Consider the following 12,859-nt stretch of genomic DNA (forward strand, 5'->3'; position numbering starts at 1 on the left):
CACCACAGGGCACACTGACAGAGCCAGGATCCCAGCCGTGTCACGGCCATGCAGCCTCTCACCATCCACTCACCAACACCTCCCCGGCAGGAGTCCTGCTCACCATCCAGTCAGTCAGCCAAGATGATGCCCCACACACGAATGCTGTCAGGTGTGTTAGGAGACCGTCCGCCACGGTGATGCCAGGCGGCAGTGATGCTGAATGCCACTAGCACAGGCTGCCCCGGCAGCCCCTCCCCTATGAAGCTACAGGGCAGCTTTCTGAGAGATGGTCCCACAGCATCACAAGTGTCCGGCTGCTGAGACCCTCCCCCACCCTGCAGAACAGACGTCAGATTCCACAGGACAAATGGGGCCACTCAGCAGAAGGGCCCCCATCTTTTCAAATGGTGTGAACCAACCCCCCCCCAGGATGACCCATTATTGTGATTTTGCCTTAAAACCCATGGGGAGAAGTCAGCCTATTTTGCGTGTTAACAGCCTCTGAGACAGTCAGTGTCACATTTCTTTGGATTAAAGTCAGGGATCTCTGAAGGAACTTCTCAGCCATTGTGTGGTTGGTTCTAGAATCTGGGTTCCACTGGGAGGCCCCGTGAGGGTTCTGTGCAGAGGGCCACCCTGGTGACCGTGACAAAACTGACCCTGCAGCGGCCTTGAGAAAACCTTGCACAGGTCTTACTTTACTATAAGACCGGGTCTTATATTAATTTTTGCTCCAAAAGATGCATTAGAGCTGATGATCCGGCTAGGTCTTACTTTCGGGAAAACGGTATGTAGCGTTCCCCCCAGAAGAATATAAATTTCTTCTTGACCTTAGAAAAATACCTAAGCAGAAATTTTTGAGTTTTTCCATCAATTATTTTACTATTAATATGACATTTAAAAATTAGATTGTGTGATTCCTAATGTGGACCTTAGTTTATGTATTTAATGTGGGTATTAGCTTATTTAAAATCAAATTTGCTTCATTGTAATAATACACATTGCTAAAAAGAAACTTCCTTTCAAATAATTATAGTCAGCTTAATTTTTTAAAAATTGTTAATAGACTTAGAAAGTTTATGTAAAACTCTGCAGTGTGTACTGCTTCCAAGGAATTCCTTTTCGGTGTCTTCCACGTCATGCCTCGTGATTTTTTCATACCTGTCTCCGGACCGCACCCCATTAGATGTTGGGGTCCCTGAGAACAAACAGCACCTGTGCAATGCTCACTCAGTGCTTCCTACAGCGCGAGGAAGACGCCCTACACTCAGTAAGTACCCTATGAATTGTGAGGTCAACAAAACCTCAAATACAAGAAAAATAGGCTTACAAACTTGTAGGCGGAGCCTTAGGATTCCTATTTGATCCTACAATGTATTGCTTTGCTTCAGCTGTTCACACAAATGTTTTTGAAGACTGTTTATCCTTCGGGCCCATTTTAAATGAGTGGGCAGTTTCCGGCCCGTGGGAGGGAGCGGCGGAGGGCAGGTGGGAGAGGGGCCGGCCAGGCTGCCGGCTGCCGTCACACGCGTGCGCCGAAGCAATGATGCCCAGGAAGCTGGTGGCTCCCTCACAGCCGACAGGTGCTCCCTCAGCTCTCCCCACGTCCGCAGTGTAGCTCTCGGAGGACCGGCAAGACGGTGTGAGCCAGGCCCCACAGGCCCGAGCGCACACGAAGCATCCTTCTGCTTGTTGTTTCATGTCAACCTGCATCCCGTTAACTGCGGTCTGAGCACCACGCATGAGAGGCTGAGCAGAGTCTCAGAAGGTGTGAAAGTGGTGTGCACGCAGGGCTGGCCGCAGGGTATCCACACGTGTCAAGCAAGTAGATGCTGTGCACGAGAGGCTCCCATATGTTCTGGGCAGTGCAGGGTGGGCAGGACTCTGGTAAGTAGCACAGTTTGTTGAATAATTAAGTGACTAGCGGATGTCCTTCTATAGATCAAGTGACACTAATTAGTCTGTCCCAGCAGACCACGATGGATCCTTTTTAACATATAATAGTAAGTGGCAGAGCCAGAAATGCAGCTGCAGCCTCTGCAAGTTCCTGCCCTCACCAGCTCTGACCCAAGGACTTGACGTCCGCTGCATCCAGGCCTTGGGTGACTGAGGCCCACACAGTGTCCCCAGAGCATCCTGTCAGCGAATCCTAGTGCCTCTGGATGCTCCCAGGTCCTGCGAAGGAAGCAGGTGCGGGGTGGGCGTGCTGGGCACGGAGGCTCCTCCCAGGTCCTCCAGGCTCTGCCAGCACCCGCTTGACACCTCTGGAGAGGAATTTAGGGGTAACCGGGGTACATCTTCTGGCAGGACTTAATTGGAAGAAGTAAAATTACTGAGCATTTCCCTAAGAAGAGATTCTATGTAACAGCTTTTCTTCAAGTCCAAATTCCCGAACTGCTAAAGAAAGCACTGAGCCATCTGTCCCCAGGTCCCCTCCAGCCTCACCCGTCCATGCTGCCCGAAACGCCTGTGTGACCGCAGGGGACAGAAGTGCTGTCACTCCCCTAGCAAATGCTGTGTAACCGTGTGTGCCTTTATGTCCAGAGCCGCGGCCACTGCAGTTCTCCTCCCCACAGCCAGCTCTGTCCTCCGCCGGAACCCTGTCACCCTTCACGCCCAGCTCCACACTTCGTCGCCAGGAGCCCCCCTCACGCCCCGGCTGTGTGCACAGCCCGTCTTCTCTTAGCACAGGCAGGGTCACTCCTTGTATGCAGGTGTCCTCCTTTCCATGAGAATGTGAAATTCACAGCAAGGCCTGTTCCCTTGGCACAGGGATGGGTCTGCAAGGCCATCAGGAGAGACTTGATTGATGAGTGAGTGAGTGAGTGAGTGAATGAGTGAGTGAATGAATGAATGTTCGCCTGGGAAACTAGAAAAGTCCTGAAAATACCCAGATTAAAACACCACATAAAAGCAAGTCCTTAAGCGATATAAAGGATGACACGCATTAGGTGTTATCAGGAAATGTGTCACTCGCAAAACAAGTTCTTTAAAAGGGCTGGGTTCCCTCTGCATGTCGGAGTGGCGACAGGTTGTATTACCGTTAGTGTAACTGCCGGGCATCTGTATTTTCTCAGATAAATGTATAATCATAGAACGTCATGGGTTTCAAACTATAGGGAGGCTCGGGGCCCAGCCCAGCAAACACCCGATGCTCCCAGAGCTTGGTCCAGGAGAGCGTGGCCTCAGGCCGGGTCCCCTTGCTGCAGTGACCCATCAGCCTCAGGCTGAAGCAGACAAAGGGCTTGGCCACAGGTGACTGAGCGGGAATCAAGGGGCAGCTGGACTGCAGAACAAGAGAAGACAGCCACACAAAGCAGACCAGGGGCCTGGGAGGAGACAGCACGGCCAGCCTGACGGGCCCTGAGCCACGGGCTCACCCATTCCACATCCAGCGTAAGTGCTTGTGAGCGTGGCTGTGGTCCGTGGGGATCCCCTGATTCTCACTGAAAACAAATCCCGCCTCCCTGGGTGGCCCTGGAGGTGTCTGTAAGGCGCCCTCATTTGTGCAGTGAGAACATGGCGCCCCCAGAGCACAGGAGTGCCCCAACAGGATGGCATGGGCACCCCTGCACAGATGCCCACATGCGCCCTGGCGCCTCCAAGGACACGTCCCATTTCACCCTCATGCTTCACCCTGAGGACAAGCAGAGGAATTATCATGCTCGTGATTCAACAGACAAGAAACTGCTTGATGCCCAGAAATGCTAAGTTCCCATCTCAAAACAAACAAAACTGCCAACCGACCAAAACCAAAGTGCGGTTTCCTGTCTCTTCCCAGCCCTGCAGGGCTCACCAGGTGGCCCCAGACCCCACGAGGCTCCTCTGTGGTTCCCTAACTGGCTGGCCGTGCCACACAGGGCCACTCCCGCGGGTTGGGAATTCGGCATGTTTGGTGGAACCTGGACTACAGCCCGAGGTCCCAGGCCGTGCGGACCTGCTGTGGGCTCTGCGGTGGGCCTCACGGTGCTGTGCCAGGCGGTGGCCCCTGTGACGCTGTCTGCCTGCTCCCTCTGCCATGGCCAGGCGCCAGCTACGTGGAGGACTTGAAACAGTCCTTACTGATTACGACTAGACTTACATGACTCCCGCTGCACGACGAGGCCATGAAACCTGTTAAACACATTTATGGTCACGCTTCCCTCACAGATGGTGGATTTTTTCAATTCAAGAGTTCTGAGATGCAGCGTTACAGCTCTGTGATTCACGGGAGGATTCTCCCGGTGATGGAACACATGCCTCAAGTGGCTATATTTGGAAGTAGAGGGGACCCTGAGAGCCACCCCAGCTGCACTTGAGGAAGCCTATGCATTCAGACCCGTCTAAGGCAAGATCAGTCAGAAAGATTAGCACCTGCCTCACTGCCAGTCACCACACAGCCTGCGTGCTGCAATCAGAGCCTTCAAAGGACGGAAATAAATGGGAACAAATCTGTGCCTTCACTCCAAAGAGATTCTCCAGGTTACATGCGTGCAAATTACGCTCTGGCTTTCTGGGGTGCCTTTGGGTGCAAACACAGGATAGTCTGAACTATTCCAAAACAAAAGCATTTGCCTTTTCTTGTGGCTCAAAATTCAGGAATTATAGCTGTAGGCAAACATAGTGTGAACACTACGAGCGCCCCAGAATCACTGAGTCTCTGCAAAGAGGTACGTGAGTGCACTAGTGTCCTGAAACTTCTAGCTCTAACATCCAATTCTGAGCAATGTGTGGGTAAACTTCACCTTTTTAAAATACATGTTTTGTGCATCCACAGGAATCAAAGCTGAATGTCGTCCAATGATGGGAAGCTGGTGTCAGAAATGAGAGAACCTGGGCGAAATACACGCCACCACTGTTCACAACTGTCCCATCTGTGAGAGTCCCATTGATGTGTCAATGTTGATAATGAAAGCTATGCACTCGCTCATGTACTGAGTGGTAGGTACTGACCAGCTACACATACCAGGAAGTGTGCTGGGAAGTGGCGAGGAAGCAGACACAGAAATCACACCTGCTAAGTGCTGTAGGAAACAAATGAGGCCCTGGGGTCATACGACCTGTGAGACAGGAATGTGTGTGCCGACACCAGAGAGGAGGGTTAGCCAGATGAGGGCGGTGGGGGAGCAGAGCGGACAAAGGTCCTGGAGTGGGAACAAGCTCTACGAGTTCCAGAAACTGGAAGGGCGTGTGGGGCTCAGGGTGGAGTCCCTGGGTGGGGCCGCCCCACAGTCCCACAGGGACTCCACTGACGCCTTGTAAAGGAGTGGCAGGGCACGGGGTCATCAGCCTTGTGTTCTGGAAGGACTGCCTCGTGTCCTTGGGTACAAAAAGAACGGACTAAGCTGCTTTTAGGCCCATCTTGCTATCGCTGCCAAAATGGCCATGCACGGTAATATGAACCAATTAGATCCATGTGGAACAATGTGAATACATTTCAAAACACAATTTTGAATTTTTGAAGGTTTGCAGTTTGCAGAAAGATATCATAATACCGTTTCCACATATTTTAAACATGAAAAATTGCTACATATTGTATATGGCTATGTGAAAAGGGGAGGTGTGAATTCTGTGCAGTGGTTACTGCTGGAGGAAGGCAAGGGACATGGGCGCTCCGGGGTCAGCACCATTTAAAGCATAAATGGCAAATGATAACGTGTATTAAAGCTTATTTGGATGCATGACTATCTCATTATTACATTGTTTATGGTGTTTGAAATATTCACAATTCACAGCTTAAAGTGGTATTGCACATGTTTACATAGCTACCAGTATTTATCATTAGTCAATCCGGCCTACTTCTCTAACTATTGGAAGCCATACAATCTTAAACATAAATAATGAATCTCTAGGTACCAAAGTAACTCTTCAGTTACTGTACTCTCACTGCTGGAGTAACTGACTAATATATCCACTGTTTAAAGTTCCAGTCACATGGAAATGCAGGAAATTTAAATAAAAACCCACATTTTATAACTTTTAAAGTTCTAAACTCTTGATTTTAAGAGAGACACGTCCGCAATCACACACGAGTCACTGACAGTTGGGTTAGAACCTGTGCCTTTTCTATTAATCTCATCTGCTTATTTTTCGTTATTGGTATACATTAAAAATAAGGGGGAAACCCTTCTCTCCAATTCCTGTGGTTTTGGTTTGGTTGAGACGTAATGAACACACCCCGTTCTTCCTCCTGCGCTGTGCCTGCGTCGCAGCTCAGATGTAGGATGCCCGCAGAAGTGCCGGGCGGGAGGCTCACAGAACTTAGCCAAACTCGGCTCACGGTGGCCTGTCCTCAAACCAAGGACAGCAACAGAATATGTGAGATGCGAGTCAGGCGTGGCACGTGAGGAAGGACCTGGCACCGGCAGCCGTGTGGGCGTGGGTGCAAAAACCAAGTGTCTAGACCTTTGTCTCAAGATTGAGTCCAAGGAGACTGAGCTGCTGTTTGCCGTCTGTGGTCTCTGAGCCTCCGACTCCACACGGTCGGCACATGCAGCTGCCAGCAGACTGACTTCTGGGCATTTGCCCCTCAAACGTGGGTGTGAAGTGAATGGCTGCGGTGACATCAGGATGACAGAAGACACTTCCTCTCACAAAGATGATGATTTGGGGAAACATGGCTCCCACCTTGGCAAACACCACAGTAAGTCGCCCAAGCCAGAGCTCGGGCAGGCTGTGACGCCTGTGTGGCAGTGGACAGCACGTCCCCGCAGTGTCCAGTGTCTGCAATTCCGTGAAGACGTGGAAACTTGCTGAGTGCACAAGGCAGCTGAGGCAATAAAGCCAGGCAGTGACGCGTGTCTGCCAGGCCTCCCTTGTCTCTGCCCAGAATCACAACACAGCTTGATCTTCTGTTCTGATGAGTTGTCCCCAGCACGTCCTTACCAGGCAGGTGTGGGCTGCAGTCCCTAAGCAAGAGTCACGCCCAGGGACTAGAACAGAGCGCTTTCAAGGAACTGCCCACTTGGGCCGGACTGCATTTCGGGGCTGCCCTGGGCCAGGGCCGCTCTGTACCTCCCACCGCCCCTTTCTGAATGGGGGCACCATGCTTCACTTCATACATCAACATGGCTGGGCCGCGGCACCCAGATGCCTGCTCAAACATCAATCTGTGTTGTCGTGAGGATACTTTTTGGATGAGGTTAACATTTAAATGCCTGGGCTTGGAGCAAACCCGATTATTCTCCATATTATGGTGGGCCACGTCCAATCAGTTGAAGACACCACAGACCCCCCCCCTACCCCCTCAAGGAAGAGAGACTCTGTCTTCAGACTCCGGCTGCAGTACCGGCTCTTCACTGGGTCCCCAGCCCTCGTGTCTTCAGACTCACCAGCTCCACCCCTGCGTGAGGCAACTGTGTAACACGCATCTCCCCATCTCTGTGTGTAATACAGCATCCTGCTGGCTCTATCACACGGGTCTGTGGCAGTCTCCCTGTGCCACTCGTCACTGTGTGGGCATCTGGGTGGGTAGCTTATCCCTTTGGTGAACGCCCAGAAGAAAGTGCCCAAGATGTACTCAAGTACCAGTGCCCATGGGTCATTCATACCTGGACTCGGAGCCCAAGAAGGACACACAGGATGGGATCCGGGGACCCTGTGTACATGGCAGGGATGTGAACTCAGCAGGCAGAGGCTAACTGGGGCCGCCTGTACCCAGAAATGGCCCCTGGATGGCCCGTTCAGCATGACGGCCACCCTGGGAGATAGGGCCCATGTCCCCACCCCCTGAAGCCCAGCAGGCCTGTGGTTGCAGTGCCACTTCTGCAATGGGACGGCTAGGACTGGTTAGCAAAGGGTGCGGCTTTCACCGGGATGCATTTCCTCGGGGCACCGCCGTTAGCAACCAGGACTCAACAGGGAAGAAGTCTGGCTGCACCGAAGCTGCACGAAGGGGACCCAGAGAGACAGAGATGCTCCAGGGGCCCCGCCCAGCCTGGACCTGAGAGGAGCCTGCAGGTGACACCAGCTCTCGGCTCTCACACTACCCCACATGGTGCTCAGAGGCACAGAGGTGAGCTGTCCCCCCAAGCCCTGCTCAGATAGCAGAACTGTAGGCAAAGCAAATGTTCTTGTTTTAAGCCACTGTCTTTGCTCGTTCAGGTGCTATAACAAAAACGCCATAGGCTGGGTGGCTTACAAACAACCACCATGTACTTCTTACGCTTCTGGAGGCTGGAGGTCCTGGATCAAGGTGTCAGCCGGTCAGTGTCTGGTGAGGTTTTTCCTCCTGGGTCACAGATAGCCACCTTCTCTCTGTGTCCTCACACAGTGGAGGGGCCAGGGCTCTCTGTGGGGTCTCTCATAAGAACACTAATGCCGTCATGAGGGTCCCACCCTCATGACCTGCTCACCTCCCAAGGGCCCCACCTCCTAATCTATCACGTTGGGAGTTGGTTTTCAACATGAATTTGGGGGACGCAGACACTCGGCCTATGGCAGCCACTAGGTGTGCGGGGTAGACTGTGGCAGCGTCACGCGTCCTGGAGCAAGAAGCCTGGTACCCATGCTGAGGCCAGGTCCGCACCCCACGGCAACAGGTGCTCTCGGCATCCAGCGGAAGAAGCCTGGTAAATGCTACTCTACTCCTGTATGAGCAACTGATAGAGGCGACAAAAGTGACGTGCAAACCCCACATGGGAGACTTCTGCAGTCATGACAGTGAGCAACAATGGTGGTGCAAGGCCACAGATCCATGTTGCCGCACAGCCAAAGGCCCCCCACGGCTCTGAGACTTTCAAAAAATAGTAACAATAGCCTCTCACAGTAGTTATCCGCTTAGAAAACATTTCATCTACATCATCTTATCTAGTGATTTATTTCCCTTTATGATTCTGTAGATCTCAGTTCTGTAAAATTAATGCACATCCTACATCATCAAGCCCTCAAGTGTAAAGGTCCATCGATCTACATACAGCAAACACCACAATTAAGCAGGAACACAAATTGTGAAGTCACAGATTACGAGTGCTCCTTCAGGTCTGCCCTGCGCTCTGCTCCTCACCACAGGTCCTTGCACCTGATCTGCTGACCTCCCCGCACTGAGTGCTCCTTCAGGTCTGCCCTGCGCTCTGCTCCTCACCACAGGTCCTTGCACCTGATCTGCTGACCTCCCCGCACTGAGTGCTCCTTCAGGTCTGCCCTGCGCTCTGCTCCTCACCACAGGTCCTTGCACCTGACCTGCTGACCTCCCCGCACTGAGTGCTCCTTCAGGTCTGCCCTGCGCTCTGCTCCTCACCACAGGTCCTTGCACCTGATCTGCTGACCTCCCCGCACCGGCCTGCTCTGCCTCTCCTCTCATCCTTCGTCTCTATTTCATCTGTCAAACGCTCTCACGGTGTTTCCATTCTTTCAGAGCACGTGTCTCAGTCTGTTAGCACACAGGCACGAACGTAATTCTATTTTAATGCCTTTCCCCTTCTTAGAATTTGAGCTGAAGGGGTTGGGGAGTGGGTCTGTTTTACTAGCCATTGCACCCCCAGCACCTGGAACTTTGCCTGACCCGTGGTAGTCATTCGATAAATATTTGTGAAAGAAGGAAATTAATTTTTAATCCATCAAACACTGCCCAAGACACGCAGTGGCTTCACTTTCCAAGGCATTGTTCATTTTATTTTAATATCTTTTCTAGCAGGAGCTGGGTTGTTGGCAAAATGTAAGCTCCTGGAAGTTTTTATTTTATTCCAAAAGTCAGTGCTCATTCTCAATGATCTTGTAAACATGTGCGGGTACCAAGCCTATGATTTTAGCATAATTACAATAATTTCAAGAGAAAAACCTAAATCAAGGCCACGATGGAGACAGTAATCCCTTAAACCCCAGAGAAGGACAGACCTCCCCGTGAGTCACCAGGGGAAGAAGTGCTTTTAAATGACAGGGCTGGTTCCTGAGCTGAAAGCGACCACCCCTCAGGCCAAAGCCTGAGATGCTTGCAGGCTCAGTGGCACTGCAGCTGCCTAAGTCATTCTAGCTTCCTGCAAAGCTATTATTACTGAGCAATTTATGCTGCTGGCATTTAGAAAACAACTAAATATGATGCCAGGTGGGGGCGTTCACAGCGTGGAGAGCCTCTGATTTGGTACAGGGACAAAGACGCCCAAAGTGTACTTTAGGCTGAAAAGAGACCCCTTGCTTCCCCATTGCCAATGCTGCTTCTCTTACTGGAATGGGTGGAAAGCAGATCAGAAGCTGCGGGGGCTGTGTGGAAAGATGAAGCAATTTCCTGATTCTTCCATTCTCCCAGTAACAGGCAAATGCTCTGCGGGTCAAGGTGGGGCCGTGCCCACGTGAACAGCAAGGCAGGATGAGCTCATCTCATGCAGCCATGACCCCTGCAACGCCTTTCCTCCTCATCTAAAATGCACATGTAACTCTCCTTTGCCTCCTCCCGGGCCCAGGACTGCCTTACATACTGCAAGCGAAACCTTTTAACTATTTTCCATTCTGTGCATTCTAATAATTGCCTTGCAATTAACATTAAAAGCTCAAAACACTTTTTATCTCATTGAAGTTTTTGCTTAGTTATGACCAGAAGAGGGAGTTGGAAAGCCAATTACCATGAATTTGCAGATCCTGGGCTACTATTCCTGGAGCAAATTGGATGGCAATCAACAGAAGTTGCTTCTGTTGGAAGCGCACCCCGGAGAGGGGCACCCCAATACCTGGACACCACCAGCTGGGAGGGCACGTCCATCAGGGGCGTCTAATTAGAGGCTGAGTGACTGCTGTTTAATGAGACACAGAGGCGGCGCCTACACAGGCAGGAACAGAGTGAACTCTTCATCGCCTGACACGACGCTAGAGGGGACTGGCAGGAAATTAAAATCTGACCTTCACGTGCCTGTAGTGGGTGGAGCAGAAAGAGAGCCTCTTATTACAGCGGTGTTTTCTTTTTCTTTTCCCTTAGAATAGTTGTGCGGGGTTGGGGGTGGACACAGAGAAGACGGCTCTGCAGCAACCTAAGGAATTTTTAAAAACCCTTTCTCATTTAATGTTCTGGGAGCCCTCACCCTGGGTGAGGGACCCCTGCGGAAGCCCCGCACAGACACAGGAGGATGGGGTCCCTGCATGGGGGTGCGGGGTGGGGGCGTCGCTGGAGAAGTGAATTTAACTGCACCCCAGAATCTCGAAGTCTGAGCTAGTCACACGCAGGCTGTTTCAACGCAGCTCCTTTTCCTGGCCCCCACCCCCATCCCGTCCCGCCGTGATGGCAGGCACGTGCGCGCACGCTCCACAGCATAGCGATGGGCTACTGACCCGTCAGCAGGGCGAAGGCTCCGTGAAAACAGCGCTGGACTTGCAGGAGCCCAGACCCCCCTACCAGGACCCCCGAGCAATCCCGGGCGGCAACAGGCGGGGCGGGGGAGAGGGAGCCCGGCGGCCGGGGGCGGAGGACCACCGAGGTGCCAATCGCGCTGAGCCCGGCCTCCGCACAAACTCCAACACGTTCCTCTGGTCCCCCGGGTCCCAGGTCCGTGACGAACCTCCCCCCACCCCGCTTCCTGTGGCCTCGAGATGGTCCCCGGCAGCTCGGAAACCGAGCGGGACAGAACACCGGCCGGGGCCAGCCCCTCGTTAGGAGGGAACAGTCCGGCCCCGCCAATCTAAAACGTGGCCACAGCGCCGGGGCCGCCTCCCCAAGGCCGCTCCGCCGGGCCGCGGGGCGGCTCCTCCCCGGCCGGGCTCGGACTGGGCGCGCGGACGCCCGATTGGAGGCGGGACCGGCTGGTGGCCGCGGACTTTCGGGCGGCCCAGGACTGTGTCCTGCGCGGCGGTCGTCCCCCGCTTCCTGCAGGAGCCGCTGGGGACTGCCTGTGGGTCGGCCCCCACCTCCACGCGTGCGGCCCGGAAGAAGGTCCACCCACCCCCCGCCGCCAGGCCCAGATCAGAGCCCCCCCCCTCCCCCTCCGGGCACCACCTCCCGAACGCGCTTCCCTTGTCCTCCGCCTCCGGGGGCGTCACGCCGCGGCCTTCCCCCTCGGGGCCCACCCCTACCTCGCCGCTCTGCGCGTCGCCCTCCACCCCGGCGCCCACCCGAGCCCGGGATGCGGACCCTCGCAGTGATCTCTGGCGCGCGTGCGTGGGCCTTCTCCCGGCACCTGTGCGAGCTCCCGGGGCGGGGCGGCGCCGTCCGCGCACCTGTGCGAGCTCCCGCGGGTCCCGAGCATCTTCCCGCGCCCGGGAGCGCGCCCGGGGTTCTCGGGGGGCTGTGTGGGGGGGGCAAGGCCGGCGGGGAGCGCCCCCTGCGCCCGGGTCCCCAGGAAGCGCACTCCCCCGCCCGCCGGGGGTTGGCAGCGGACCCCGCACTCACCCGCGTCCGTGGAGACCCGGCCGTTCCGAGGAGCGTGAGGCTGCGCTGCGGGGGCGGAGCGCAGGGGGCGGCTCCGGGCTGGAGCGCGCCGGCGCGGCCGCGGTCCGGGTCCGCGGGGAGGGTGGGGTCCGGCCCGCCCGCGCCCTGCGCTCGCTGAACCTTCCCCAAAGCACCCAAGTCTCGGTAGAAATGGGGTGAGTTACCTGTGCTCACGAAGGCCCCCCAGGAGGGGCGCGCAGTGCCAGCCAGACCCTGGTCCCCTCGTGAGCAGTGCGTGTGAACTCCCACCCCCCACCCCCGCCGGGAAACGGAAGGTTCCCTGCCCAAGGCGATGTTCCTGTGTCCTGCACCCACCTCCATCCCCTACGAAACCGTGACATATGGAACTGAGTGTTCATATATTTTGGTAAAATTAGGGAGGGTGCATTGTTGACATAGTCAGTGGTTAAAACCTATTGCCGACAACAGTACGTATAGATTCCAGAATAAAAAAGGAAAACGCTCAGAACACTGAAATGGATGAAACGTTGGAGCTTGTTCTCCTTCTAGAAATGTGGCCTCCTCGCCTCCAGCTCCCTCCTGCGCGCA

The 12,859-nt window shown here is 54.2% G+C and overlaps 1 protein-coding gene across 9 annotated transcripts in view; it reads right to left on the reverse strand.

The window, feature by feature from the left end:
- KBTBD11 (kelch repeat and BTB domain containing 11) overlaps positions 1 to 12,859 on the reverse strand; it is a 31,832-nt gene that overhangs the window by 8,828 nt on the left and 10,145 nt on the right. Inside the window, exon 1 of one of the 9 annotated variants that reach the window (XM_074329277.2) lies at positions 12,272 to 12,422. The exons of 4 other annotated variants lie outside the window; for them this stretch is intronic. The gene's annotated coding sequence lies outside the window, so the exon portion shown is untranslated. 4 more of the 9 variants (XM_074329281.2, XM_074329278.2, XM_074329284.2 and 1 more) reach the window with 4 other exon arrangements.

The sequence above is a fragment of the Rhinolophus sinicus genome, chromosome 16 (assembly GCF_057876585.1).
Source record: "Rhinolophus sinicus isolate RSI-liver-muscle chromosome 16, RSI-T2T, whole genome shotgun sequence".
Taxonomy (NCBI): domain Eukaryota; kingdom Metazoa; phylum Chordata; class Mammalia; order Chiroptera; family Rhinolophidae; genus Rhinolophus; species Rhinolophus sinicus.